The sequence below is a fragment of the Amphiprion ocellaris genome, chromosome 7, assembly GCF_022539595.1.
Source record: "Amphiprion ocellaris isolate individual 3 ecotype Okinawa chromosome 7, ASM2253959v1, whole genome shotgun sequence".
NCBI classification, from domain to species: domain Eukaryota; kingdom Metazoa; phylum Chordata; class Actinopteri; family Pomacentridae; genus Amphiprion; species Amphiprion ocellaris.
Genome location: NC_072772.1, coordinates 16,058,167 through 16,073,535, shown reverse-complemented (window position 1 = coordinate 16,073,535; position 15,369 = coordinate 16,058,167). Strand labels below are relative to the sequence as shown.

Here is a 15,369-nt window from a genome sequence, read left to right as displayed (position 1 = left end):
CTTGGTTAAAGCAACATTTTAGGTGCATGTCCAAGGATTTTTGGTGGAATGTTCCTTTAAGGTGGATGTTTGAGGACCTTGTAGGTGGAATACTTCCTGAAACCAACCTTTTAGGTCAACATTCAAAGATTTAAGGTGGAATATTCCTTTAAACCAACCTAAATTTCATGTTTTGATCATTATCAAGTGAGAAACCTCAATCCAGACTCCTCATAATTACGTTTGAGATTTATGCTGCTGTTATTTGTTTATTCCAGACTAAATGACAGAAATCCACGTGTAATTTTATTTCAGGACTCGGTTATTAAATGTCAAAACAATCCATGTGACTTTAAAAACTCAACAGCTGTACAAACTCTAAGATTAAACTGTCCACAAGGATTCAAAATAAGTTGGACTTCTACATGAGAGCTTTAATTATTCATCTACTTCCTGAAAAGTTTGGTCAATAAAAAAGACAAAAACTAATATTTTCAGCTGAACTAAAGAGAGACTTTGCGATTTTTCTGCTCACATGTTGTGTTGTTGTAAATGTACTCTTTCAAATAAATATCCTCCTAACCCCCTGGAAACCAGCGTTTGTCCTGTTTTTGTGTTGCTCCTCAGCAACCCTAGACAGCCGGGTCGTAATGTTTTTTGAGCAACACACCATACTATGACGTTTTTACAATGATGGTTCTACTATGATGCCAGTTTGACATGTTCAGGTGTTCTTTGTCTGAAAACTCAGAGATTTCAGGTATCAGAAGGTGGTTTTCAACTTTCTTTGTTAACTTTCTGCTTCAACTTTAAACTAAATTTACTTCAGTAACCCAGCCCTCTGGACTTCCAGTAAGCTGTGTTCCTATTGGCTGTCCAGGTGGCTGCTTGGTGTTATCAGAAACACCTGAGCAGCTCAGTGTCTTCCTGCTTTATTTGGCTGCAAACATTTCCTCTGTTTCTCTTCACCACTGAACCGGGTTTGGCTCCATTGCTTTAGTTTGTTCTTTAGGTGTTGGCTTGCAGCTTTCAGCAGTAAAATCATCTTTAATGTGTTTCTTGTGTTTTAGGGCTTTGTACTGGATAGTTGTCTTGGTAAATGTGGTTCTTTAGCCACAGTTAGCACATGGTGCTAATGTGTGCAGTGATTAGTGGATTTGGTACAGCTGAGTTGTGTCTTTATCTTGGCTGTAGTGAGTCTGTATTCTTGTTTGAGAACCAACGTTGGTTGTCCAGAAGGTAAGAGTTCCTGTCCTGATTCTCTGTTCTCAGAGGTTCTCTGGTAGGCTGCAGGAGACTTTAGTGTTTGGGTTGTACTAGCTTGGTTTTTGTATGGTTTCATTTGGACGACTATCTTGAGGCCCCTCCATGTGGTTTAATGAGGTTTTCTGCAACAGTTCTACATAGCAACCTGCAGCAGAAGAGACTTTGAGAGTTTTAGGAAGTTCTGGAGACCAGACTTTAGAGCAGCAGAAACATTTGTCAGCAGTTTGAGCAGGAGAAGGTGAGCTTCAGAGTAGAAATGAGACAGAAACCTTCTTGACCCGTGTGGTGAGGTCCTGTACCAAGAGTTTGAGCTGGTTGTGAAGAGTCTGTAGTTCTTTGGTCTGAAAGCACAAGAAGAGTCGACTCATTAAAGGAGAAAACAGGAGATATTGTTGATTCTTCTGTCGCTCTGCAGTTTCCTTAGACTGAATATCAAGTTTATATTTTAAGTGATTTACCATGTGAGCCCAAGAAGACTTCAATAAACTCCCTCCATCCCCTGGACACAACATATGTTAAATCATGTTAAATCTTTTTTTTTTTTTTTTTTTTTTTTTTTGTAATGTTTTTGAGTTTTAATCATAGTTTTAGCATAGTTTTTTTCTCTTTGCTTGTTTAGTTTTGTCATCTGTGTAAAAGATGCTAAATAAATAAAGTTGAATTGATAAACTGAATAATTGACTAACTCATGATTGTGACAACACAAGTATTTTCATTGTGATTTAAGGGTTTATTTCATTTTTAAGGTTGGGGTTAAAATCTTGACAGAAAAAAGATTAAAGAAATAAACTACATAACAAAAAGCAATTAAATCAAAGGGGAAAAAATGTAATACAATTGAAACTATTGCCTACAACTATTGAAAAGTATTTTTTAAATGTTTAATATTTTTCTTGTTTAATTGTATTTTTTAAATGTTTAATATTCTTCTTGTTTAATTGTAATTTTTAAATGTGTAATTATGGAAAATATTTTATCTGTAATTTTGAATATTTGTATTTTAAAAATTTTGTTTAATTTCATAATGATGTATCTTGTTGAATTATCTAATGCAATGTTTTGTCTGTTTAATATAGTGGAATTGTATTTAATGTTTAACTATATTAAACAGACAAAATATTGCATTAGATAATTCAACAACATACAATACATGTCATTATGAAATTAAACAAAATTTTTAAAATACAAATATTCAAAATTACAGATAAAATATTTTTCATAATTACACATTTAAAAATTACAATTAAACAAGAAGATTAAACATTTAAAAAATACAATTAAATAAGAATATTAAACATTTAAAAAATACAAAACATTTAATTAGATTATTAAACCTTTAAAAAGACAAAACATTCAATTAAAAGGTTAAATGTTTAATTAGAAAATTACATCTTAAAGACAATAAAACTTCAAATAGGAATTAAACAGAAAATACAATGAAGCATTTAAAAAGAAAATTAAACATTAAAAGGTGGTAAAACATTTAAAAAGAAAAACCTTAAAGATTTAATCAAAAAATTAAATATTGGGAAAGAAAAAAATTCAAACAAGCCGATAAAACATTTGAAAAAACAATTAAACATTAAAAAGACAAAACATTTCAAAATCAAATCAGACATTAGAAAAGAATAAAAGGTGAGAAAAGAGCAAAACTAAATGTTTAAGAAGAAGCAAACTAAAGAAAAAACATTTGAAAAGACACCAGTTAGACTTTAGAAGATCAAATTAAACAGAAGAGACAAAACGATCAAAAAGAGCAAAAACAGATAAAGGTCTAAAAGCGTTTTCTAGTCTAAAATGAAAACATCAAGTTGTTTCTTCAAACATTTCCTCTTTCTATGTTCTTGGTTTGATTGTGGACAGAATTACTAAGAACTCATTTCAGAAAACTGCTTTCCAGATAAAGTCTACTAGTAGTTGAAGGCATTGATCAAACTAATGTTACCTTTTGATCTCCACAAACTTTACTGTTCAGTGAAGAGAATCAAAGTTTGTTCAGGATTTCTAAAAAACCCACAGGTGAAGGTCTGAGAAGAACTCAGATGGATGGTCTAAATGTGAAATGAAGACTCATGGTCACAAGTTTTAAGGCTTCTGTTAACCAGAAAGTTCAAACTAACAGAGAAGTACTGAGAAACTTTGATAATTTCAGTCCTCAGACTGTCTGAAGGTTCAAACTAACAGAGAAGTACTGAGAAACTTTTAAGATTTCAGTCCTCAGACTGTCTGAAGGTTCAAACTAACAGAGAACTACTCAGGAACTTAGAGGATTTCAGTCCTTGGACTGTCTGAAGGTTCAAACTAACAGATCTACTGTGGGACTTAGAAAATTTCAGCCCTCAGACTGTGTGAAAGCTCAGGTCCTGAGGACTGGGGAGGTGTGGAGGCTTTGGAAAGTCTTGGAACTGAGGGTTCAACCCTCCAGCACAAAGGCTGAAGTCCAACCTCCTGAGAAAAACGGTCGAGTCGAGACTCGAGTTAAAAAAAAAACCGAAAGAGACAAAAAATAGATGATAAATGCGCAAAAAAAAGAAAAATTAGTATCTGAGCAAGTAGCTCAGGGGGTTAAGAGGATAGACTACGAAGTGGAAGGTCGCAGGTTCAAGTCCCACCACTGGCACTTTTCTTTCTTTGTCTTTGTCAGGATTTTGATAAAACTTAAGAAGGGTCTGGTCTTGAACCAGCGACCTGCAGCTCCATAGGCAAATCCTTAACTCACTGAGCTACAGATCAGATGAAAAGAAATAAATTCGTCGTCCCTTTGGCATCGTAGTTCCTGAAGTGACCACATGGGCTGGGCCTAGGCGGAGTCTGGGTGGAGTCAGGGCGGAGAGTAGGCGGGGAGGTGGGTGGTGGCCTCCCCCCTCTACTCCCCCACCGCCCACCACCACCCACCACACCTTCCCCCGCCCGACGAGTTTTTCGAGTCTCCACGAGTTCTTCGAGTCTCCATGGGTTTTCCCGAGTTTCTGGAGTTTCCACGAGGTCGGAGGCAGAACAAGCTGTCATGAAGAGGTGTTGAAGTCGGCCAGGATGGACTGACTTTTCACAGCGACTAGAAGGAAGACCACTAGAAGAGCAGGGCTTTAACCACCATCCATAAAATCCATGGAGTCGGTTCCAGAGAAATGAAGGGAGGTCAACTTTTATCAACCTCCATCCAGATGCTCAACTTGATATCTTTACTTGGAGATTTTTAGCACCACAAATCTTTAGTATCACACTTTATTATCATTTATTAGGACTTTAATGGAATCCACCAGCAGATTTACTTTTTGTTGACAAACTTTATTCTTGTCATCGTGGGACTGCAGTATTTAAAACTGTTCCTTCCATTTGACCTGATGTTTATTAGTTTTAGTGGAGAAAGTTATTTTAGTTGTCGATTAGTCTCTTAAAAACCAAGTAATAAATTGGATTAGTCAAGAGGTTTAAATTTCTTACTTTGTCATATTTTAAATATGACAAAAAAATATAAAAATAAAGCGTCTTGAGACAATTTGACCTGTATTTGGCGTTATATAAATAAAATTGAATTCAAATTGTGTGTATCTTGTAATGTTGGAGTAATTCAGCCATATATGTTGGAAAACACATTTTCTTTGTCCATTAATCTGTTGATTGTTTTCTGCAGTAATTCATTTCTTGTTTTGGTTTATAAAATGTCAAACCCAAATATATTCAGTTTACCATCATAAAAACCAAAAAGATTTACATTCATGATGCAGGAATCAGGCAGTTTTTCACTTTTTATCTTAGTTTAGTCAGAAAGATAGTTGATAATGTGTGAATTGTTGCAGCTTGTGCGCCGGAAAAGGTTTTAATCTTTGGGGCCGAGTGTCAAAAAACATTTAGAAACCAACATCAACAAAACACTCAACAAAGATTTGAACATCATTAAAGGGAAATCCAACTTTTGCATGACAATGTCTAATTAAAGGACATTTATTTCCAACGTAAATGTGTGATATTCATCCTCTGGAGCTTTCTCTTCACATCGTCTTCCACCTGGACTGGTTTGGTCGGGAGCATGTGCAACAAACATTTGAAAAACTGCACTTTAACATCAATGAATGACACTGAAGTTTAATCGCTACATAAATGAGACTGAGCCTGAATGTGCTGCTCTGTCATTAACTCCTAAGTTTAGGGCAAGTTCAAACAAAAGAGGACAGTTCAGATAAGACTTGAGAATGAGCTCATTCTGAACAAACATCTCAGACTTTCTGAGCTTCAGCACCTCTAGCAAGATATTTTAAAAACAAGCAACTCAAGAGATCCAGAAGTTGGAGAGAGTTAGCTTTAGCTGAGCCAAAGAACATGTGGGACACTAACCTAGCAAACATTTCAGACCTTTCTCTGTGAATTCTGGGAAATAATTTACTATTTAATGACAGAGCTACACATCTTAACTCAGTCTCATTAAAACAGACTCTAATTCAGTATCATCCATTTATATTAAAGTGCAGTTACCCAAAATGCTTGTTGCATGAGCTCCAACAAAACCTGTCCAGGTAGAAGGCCACTTTGACAAACAGGAAGTGGAAGATTCCAAGCAGATTTATAGAAGGGGGAACCGGACTGTACTAAGTGTGGTCGAGTATAGAGGGGTGTTTTGTGGGTTTTTAAGGCTGATAATGATTATTAGTGTGACATTTGGAGTCAATATTAATTTGCAGTAAATGAAAGTATTTAAAATCTTGGATTTAAACTTACAAGAACACAAACTCTAACAGAAAACTTTGTTGATACGTTTTTGTTTTGTTTACAGATGTTAAGTTAACCCTTAAACATCCTCACCAAGAAAAAGGCAATGAAAAATTATTTCTTTATATTTCTTATCTCTTTGGGGCACTAATAACAACAATCAATGGTTTTTTTTAATGAAGAGACCCACCAATTTTTAAAATATTGACCTCTACCAAACGGTTGAGAAAAATTATTTTACCCTTTCAAATCTTTTTTTTTTTTTTTTTTTACATTTCAAATGACACATTTGTGTTCAGCAACTCCTTAGGCACCATAATATGTCAAAAGTATTACTTCACCTTTGAAAATCACAGCAAACAGAGTCCTCATGCGAGGAGTGATTTTGCTCGTGCTAACTTCCTGTGAGCAGAGTAACTTGCTCTGCATGCTATTTCAAAACACTGACATCTACTGGATTTTTTTTTGTATAATGTACCTTAGAGTGGTATCTAATGAGGGGTAGAGATGGCTGAAAGAGGTGGACTTCAGTAAAACATATTTTTCAATAAGATTTAGTGTTGAAAAATGACATTTTTCGACATAGTATATACTATGGCGTTTTTTTGCGCCAAAATTCATGATGATTTTTTTTCAAAGAAAACCTTTCTGGAGTGTTTTTCACGGCCTCCTTGACATTATTTCATCATATGGCACGTTTTTACAACATGTTGAAAAATCGCATTTTTTTTTCGACATAGTATACTATGGCGTTTTTTTGCGCCAAAATTCATGATAATTTTTTTGTCAACGGGAACCTTACCAGTGTTTTTCATGGTCTCCTTTACATTATTTCATCATATGGCACGTTTTTACAATATCTTGAAAAATCGCATTTTTTTTCGACATAGTATACTATGGCGTTTTTTTTTGCGCCAAAATTCATGTTGATTTTTTTTCAAAGAAAACCTTTCTGGAGTGTGTTTCACGGCCTCTTTTACATTATTTCATCATATGGCATGTTTTCACAACATGTTGAAAAACGACATTTTTCGACATAGTATACTATGGAGTTTTTTTTTGCGCCACAATTCATGATGATTTTTTTTTCAAAGAAAACCTTTCTGGAGTGTTTTTCACAGCCTGCTTTACATTATTTCATCATACGGCATGTTTTCACAACATGTTGAAAAATCAAATTTTTCAACATAGTATATACTATGGCGTTTTTTTGCGCCAAAATTCATGATGATTTTTTTTTTTCAAAGAAAATCTCTCTGGAGTGTTTTTCACAGCCTCCTTTACATTATTTCATCATATGACACGTTTTTACAACATGTTAAAAATCACATTTTTTTTCGACTCAGCTGCATGCCTCCGTCCACCTGGCCTCCGTTGACTCGTCCCGCCTGCCGTCTCTGGAGCTGAAGCTGGATTGGAACAGACCAAAGTACAGTCCAATCACGATGCCAGCTGCCTCTCAAAAGGCTCCTTCATCTGGCAGGTGGCAGCACTTCTTCTGAGGGGAAGTTGAGCTGGCCCGGCAGAACTTTGTTCCAGATGTGTTCCAGTGGTTGGTGGCTGTGTGGGGAGATAGAGAGGGACCTTTGAATTGTTCAGAAAGGAAAACAGGGAACCCATTGGTAGTTTTAGTTTAGGATGCCACTACGGTGTGTTTTTGGGTTTTAAGATGTGAACAGGAAGAGTTGTTTTTCCTATTGATTATCTTTTACTTTGTTCATGGTTGGAATGTCCATCAGTGTCAACGTGAAGTTCACTTTTAGTTCTGTTTATTTCTTCTTATTTTACTAACACCCATTTGCTTTTAACCCCCTCACATGTTGTGCTGTTGTAAACTTACTCTTTAAAATAAATACTCGTCTAACCGTCTGGAAATCAGCATTTGGACTGTTTTTGTGTTGCTCCTCACCTACTTCAGAAAGCCAGGACATAACGTTTTGTGGACTTAAGGCTAAACTATGACATTTTCAGAGCGACATGCTACACTCTGACGTTTTTAGACCAAAGGCTATACTCTGACATGCTCTACTATGATGTTTTTTGGACGACATGTTATACTGTGACATTTTTAGAGCAAAGGCTATACTATGACGTTTTTAGAGTGGCATGCTATACTATGACGTTTTTTGAGCGACATGCTATACGATGACGTTTTTAGAGGGACATGCTATACTATGACGTTTTCAGAGCGACATGTTATACTATGACGTTTTAAGAGCGACATGCTATACAATGACGTTTTTAGATCGACATGCTATAGTATGACGGTTTAAGAGCGACATGCTATGCTATGACGTTTTTAGAGCGACATGCTATACTGTGACGTTTTTTGAGCCACATGCTATACTATGACGTTTTTTGAGCGACATGCTATACTATGACGTTTTTAGAGGGACATGCTATACTATGACGTTTTAAGAGCGACATGCTATACAATGACGTTTTTAGATCGACATGCTATAGTATGACGGTTTAAGAGCGACATGCTATGCTATGACGTTTTTAGAGCGACATGCTATACTGTGACGTTTTTTGAGCCACATGCTATACCATGATGTTTTTTGGGTGACATGCTATACTATGACGTTTTTTGAGCAACATGCTATACTATGACGTTTTAGGAGCGACATGCTATACTATGACGTTGTAAGAGCGACATGCTATACTATGACGTTTTAGGAGCGACATGCTATACTATGACATTGTAAGAGCGACATGCTATACTATGATGTTCTTTGGACGACATGCTATACTTGGACGTTTTAGGGACCAAAGGCTATACTATGACATTTTTAAGAGTGACATGTTATACGATGATGTTTTTAGAGCGACATGCTACGCTATGACGTTTTTAGAGCGACATGCTATACTGTGACGTTTCAAGAGTGACATGCTATACTATGACGTTTTTTGGACGACATGCTATACTATGACGTTTTTTGGGCGACATGCTATACTATGACGTTTTTTGAGCGACATGCTGTACTAGGACGTTTTTAGAGCGACATGTTATACTATGTTTTAAGAGCGACATGCTATACTATGATATTCTTTGGACGACATGGTAAACTATGACGTTGTTTGAGCGACATGCTATACTATGACGTTTGTTGGGCGACACTCTATACTATAGGCTTTTTAAATTGACATATTACTATGACGTTTTTTTTTGTTTTAGTTTTTTTTGTTTTTAAGCAACATTCAAGAATTTGAACAGTTTTAAAAATTACTATACTTTTACTTGTGCAATGAAATATTATTCTATGGCATTTTTTAGATGACATATACTCTGATGTTTTCTTGAAAAACATACTATTTTGACAATATACTGCACTATGACATTTTTTGAACCACATATCATACATGACAATTTTAGGCAACATCCTATCATTTTGCACTTTTTGAACCACATAATAATCAGTTGAGTTTTTTTGCCGACATGCTATACTATGAACTACAGGCCATACTATGTTATTCTTGAAAAGTATACTATATTTTGACATTTTCTGAACTACATCCTATACATAGTATAGTTATACACAGAGTGCTTTGGTTACATGTTGATTTATAATCTAGATTTTTTTTCTGTTTTGTTTTTTGACGGGATTACCACAGACCTGACCGTGAACACCGTTGACACCCACCCGAGAGAGACGCTGCCTAAGATCTCAAGGCTGCTTGGTTGTGGTCTTTCTGGTCCTGCTCCAGAATGCCTTCATCAACTACGTCTTCTTTTGAAGAGGCCCTCAGATGCTGCAATCTCTGACCTTAAGGAGGAACTGCTGCTTTCACTCTGTAACGAGACGGCGGTTATTTTAAAGACCCAGCTCCTGTTGACTTTGAAAGAAAGTTTAATACCCATCAAAACAGAACTACAGACAGTTAAATCTGAGCTGTCGGTCAGTATTTCAAACATCAAGTCCGACCTGGCTGCCCTAAAGCATGCTGTGGGTGAAACAGAAACTTCACTCTCCACATCACCGACGACATCGTCACACTCCAAAGCAGAGGACCTGTCTGCTGAACTTTTAAAAGTGGACTATAAATGTGAAGAATGTGAGCAGCAGCAGACTGTGAGCAGCGGAACAGATGTGATCAGAAAGAAGTCATTTCCTTTTTTTTTTTCTTTCTGGTTGACTTGATGCTGTCAGATGCAGATGTTGGAGCTGATTCTGATCTTTCAGGATAAAAAGCTGCTTTTCCTTCACAGACTTTTCAGGAAATTATTCTCTCAGGTTTTCTCTGCTATTTATATTTTTATTATCTGTGATTATTTCATTATTTCTTTATTGTAAAAATAAAGTTTGAGGTATAAAGACTCATTTAGTTATTTTAATCCTGAAATCTTTGATGTAGCAGAACTAAACTTCCATTTTTCTTCTTGTACTTCTGATACTAGAACTAAACATATCTTCAACATGGATCATCTGCTTTTAATGAATCAGCAGCAACATCACAACAACAAATGAGACAATTTTCAACAAATTAATGAAACTGATGTCATTTAAAACTATTAGTCTGTTTTAGTGTCATATTAAAGCTGATTACTGACAACTAGAACATTAATGTTACTGTTTTAATCACATTTAAGTTTCCTGAATGTTACATTAATGTCAACCAGCCACAGTTTTATGAACTTAATGAAGCACATTACAGGAACACAACACACTTCAACTGTTTACATGAAACTCAACACATTAGCTTGATGCTACGTTAGCTTTAATCAGGCTATACGACTGAGCAGCTAGCTCGGTTAGCATTGCTAACATTAAAGCTAATATTTACTATGCTAACTTTCTTCTCTGGTCAACACACACTGAAACAAACTCTACCAACATCTGGAGTGCATGACACACATTACATCTGACACTAAAGCTGCATATAAAGTGCATTAAAAGCGGCACCGATACGAAAATAAACATTTACTTACCGAACTATCAGAGTCCTTTCAGTGTCTGCTGGTAGAATCAGCCGAAGGTAGAAAACTGGTTAAAACAAGCCAACGGGCAGGAAAACTGTCTGTGGAAAAGGTTCTGCTGCTGCACCGATAAATAAACCAAGAGTTATTATATCAGAATTAATCCAAACGAGGAGAACAGAGTCTCTGCTGCCTCCTCCATAGGCTCTGTCACTCATTCCAGACCGGACTGTCAATCAAGTAGTCCCGCCCCCTGGCTTCGCAAAACTTTAACGTTCTATAAAAAATTCAATATTGATTTATTTTAAGATCGGCCACCTGATCTCTCATTCTGACCATGAAAACTCACGAAAAAAATATTTATTTACCTATGCACCGTACTCTGTTTGGCTCCACACTTGCTGATGACCACTTCCGGTCTCAGAAAATGAAAAAACGGACCTTTTTTCCTTCCTGTCTCTTACTGATTTTACTTTCTTGTTATTCTAAATATAAAACGAAAATCAAAGCATTTTTAAAAAAATAAATGTATATCCCTTTTTGCTCATGAAAAGGAAAAACGCCTTGTATTTAAATTTAAATTTTTGTATTTTAAACCGAAAATCAAATAACCACTCGTTTTTTGTTTTTCAATACCCGTTTCAGAACGGAAAATCCAATTATCAGATCCGTACACGGACCTCCCAGACATTCTGTAACTGTCTTAAAAGTTCATGTGACCACATTATCAAAAGTCCTGTTTTTGGCTCTGGTGATGATCATGTATTTGGTTTTACCTGCACTGAAAAGTAATTTCTGCTAATCGAATGCTACTTACATCTGTGCAGAGTAGTCCTGCAGGACTTTGACAGCAGAATGTACAATATTTTGTCCTCAGTGTGCAGTTTACACATAATCATTTTAATTAATAAATAAGTAAAAAGCTGTTATATATGCCTAGCCATATATTACATGTACAATGACTGAAAACAACAGAGGTGTAAATTTGCAAATTATATCTCAGATTATATTCCAAATTTGATACAACTATTTCAAATTTGACAATGTTGGAAAGTACTTTACTCATGTACTGTCCTTAATTATGACTTTTAGGTAGTTATACCTTATTATTTAATTTAAATTAACAATATTTAATGCTGCTTTGTTCTTCCACTGCAATACAGCTCAAAGGGGAAATTAGGAAGAGAATCAGCTGTGTACACATACAAGGAATTTGACTCCATTTTTTTTATTGCTTTCAAACTTATACATAAAACTAGACACACACTGGTAAGAATAGAAGATTGAAACTAAAAACAGATGTGTTCATCAGAAATGATTTTTTTCTTCCTTCTCAAATGAATCATGTGACAAGATCTCAGATTTATCTGCTGCCCCTGTATATAGGCAGCTACAACAGCAACATGTTGCTGACATACTAAGGCTTCAGGATCTGTAATGTCATATAGATAAATATATCAGTCTTTACCTTTGACTTAAATTTGATTTTTTTAATGCTGTACTTTTACTGGTAACAGAGCATTGTTGCATTGCTGTATTGGTACTTTTACTTATGTAAAGGCCTTGGATGCTTCCTTGACCTCTGCAGCCTTTGCAGCCTCTCTGGGTCTTTCACCAAAGGTCATCATAAAAAATAACCTCTGCTGTGAAAGTAACCAAAGCTGACATTTCTTTCTATTGATGTATGGTATTGATGCTCCTTCCTCAAAGGGCACCCAAGCATCTACTTCAATTCAGTTCAATTCAATTTTATTTATGTAGCGCCAATTTCAGTTCAGATAGTTTAAAGACGCTTTACGCCTGAACCCCCAGAGCAAGCTCTAAGGCAACAGTGGCAAGAAAACACTCCCTTTGAACATAAAGAAACCTTGAGCAGAACCCGGCTCTTTACATGGAGGGCCTCATCTGACACTGGCCGGGCGGGTTGAGAGGGACGGAAGGTACACAAGTTGGACAGCTTTTAAGGACAGGTTGCTCTGTTATTCTTATACATCACTGTCAATGGGATTAGACGGAGCATCATTAACCTCCTGTTATCTTCTGAGTCAATTTGACCCCAGACTTTTAGCTGTTTAAAACATATAAGAAATATCCACATTTTACACAGTTTTGTTTTGGTTGTTTTGGATGATATTGAGGTCACTATAACATGCAGTTTTATGATCTTCAAAAAGCTTTAGTGCCTTAAACGTCTTGAAATTGTGTTTGTTTTTCTTGGGGTCAAATTGACCCTGAACATGATACACGTTACTATTCTTAATAACAGAAATCGTTTTTCATTCCAAATGTTATAGATAACAAAAATATGTACTTTGAAATAATATTAATCCATTAAAACACCAAAAAGATATCTCTTTCCAAATTTGGGGCAGTCAGTGAGATTTTATTGTGATCTGCAAATTTCTTCGTAATCACATGACAGGTATTCTGGATGTATAAGTAGAGTGGGTGAGGGGTTGTTTTATTGAAAGTATATATAATCCATCCATCCATCCATTATCTATACACCACTTAATCCTCACTAGGGTCGCGGGGGGGCTGGAGCCTATCCCAGCTGACTCAGGTGAAGGCAGGGGACACCCTAGACAGGTCACCAGTCTGTCGCAGGGCTACATACAAAGACAAACAATCACTCACACATTCACACCTACAGGCAATTTAGAATGACCAATTAACCTCACCATATTTTTGGACTGTGGGAGGAAGCCGGAGTACCCGGAGAAAACCCACGCATGCACAGGGAGAACATGGAAACTATGCAGAAAGATCCCGGGAAAGCCGGGACGCGAAGCAGGGATCTTCTTGCTGCAAGGCGAAAGTGCTAACCACTACACCACTGTGCAGCCCATATATAATTTTAATTGTAAAAAATTCAGAAAGTTGAATTTGCTGGAGTCAAATTGATCCCAAGGATAAAAGATGTTAGTAAATTTGAAGGTAAGGGTTTAACAAGTGCTTCTAAAGTCAGATTTGAAGTGATAATTGCAAAGGTCTTGCTTTCAAAGCATGACAAATTTTGTGACAAAAAAATCGAATAATACACAGTGGAAAAACATATATAGTTAAAATATATCATTAATAATGACCACATAATTATATTCTGTTGACCCTAAGATTTGCTGGATATTTTTTCTTTCTAAAGGTAACTACAGCTTTTATTTTGACGGTTGACATTCTACTGAAAATTAACTTGCTGTTTGAGGCTGGCAAAACCTGAAAAATGAATAGCTATTGGACAATTTAACAACAATATAATCACAACAGCAATGCTGAGTTACTTAGCTTCACCTTGCAGCCCTGCAGTGCAAATACTGGGGGGCTTCACATGATGCACTGGGCTTGTAGGTAGGAGTTTTGCTGATGTAGGCCAAGGCTGCTGGTGGACTTCCCAGGATGCACTGAGCGCCTCTCCTCTCTTTCACTTTTCCCCGGCTTCCTGTAAAATCCAGAACAGAATTTAAAACCATTTTCCTCACATACAAAGTTTTTAATAAACAAGCTCCATCGTATCTGAAAGACTAGATATTCTAAAGGAGCGCTTTGCTCTCAGACTGCAGGCAGCGAACCAGCTCACAGTTTGGGTTTATAAGGCAGACACCTGCTCTGAGTTAAGGCTTACAACTTCCCTTTTGATAAAGCTTACAGTTAGGGCTGGCTAAAGTGAAACTGTGCCATGGCTTAGTTTCACTTCTATAGGCTGCTGGGGAAGCTCTCATGATGCACTGAGCACTTATCCTCAACATTTCACTCTTTTACTTGCTGTATATGTATATGCCACCATTGCATGCAACTAATTTAGTGTTTTCTTTCTCCTCTAGTGTGTGTTTTGTCCTCTTTGCAGGTATCTCTGGCTCTGGAGCTGCACATTTCTGATGTGCACTTACAGGCCTCACCAGCCTCCTCAGTGTTCATTGGTGTGTTATGCATCTTTTTGCCTGCTTCTCTCTGCTATCCATCTGCTAACCTCACCCTAGCCAGTTAAGGCAGATGCCCACCCTCTCTGAGCCTGGTGCTGCTGGAGTTGTTTTCCTGGTAAAGGGGGCTTTTTTTCTTTCCACTGGTGCAACAGAGCTGCTCAGAAAGAATTGTTAGGTTTCTTTCCATAAAATCATATTGTAGTCTTACAATGTGAAGCGCCTAAAGATAACTTATGTTGTGCAGTGACACAACAGAACGGCACTGATTTGAAACGCTTATGCAAGAGCTATTGGAAATCAACAAGAGTAAAAACTCTAAAAAATAAAAGTCCTATTGCACAAATCAACCATCTGAAAAGCATTTTATGACACTGTAAATTTATCGCAATAGTAAAGAAAAAATGCACGCAAACAAGAGGAAATGTTAGTTTCTATATTACTACTTTTTCTGTTTACATCATAGTTCATTGAAACTGGCCCCTTTCCTGTTGGAAGGGCTCACGCTCATTGCTTTCCTGTAATCTTTTGACTTGTACATATGAGTGTGAGTGTGGAGCGTGAGAGGGGAGGATTAGTGGGTCA

At 36.6% G+C, this 15,369-nt stretch overlaps 1 long non-coding RNA gene across 1 annotated transcript; it reads right to left on the bottom strand.

Moving 5' to 3' along the window:
• Window positions 1-2,727: 2,727 nt before the first annotated feature.
• On the bottom strand, window positions 2,728-11,065 carry LOC129349250 (uncharacterized). The gene is made up of 3 exons (XR_008602177.1): window positions 10,883-11,065; window positions 9,597-9,745; window positions 2,728-7,512 (listed from the first exon to the last, which is right to left on the bottom strand). It is a non-coding gene; the product is annotated as an uncharacterized LOC129349250 (long non-coding RNA).
• Between the last annotated feature and the right edge of the window lie 4,304 nt (window positions 11,066-15,369).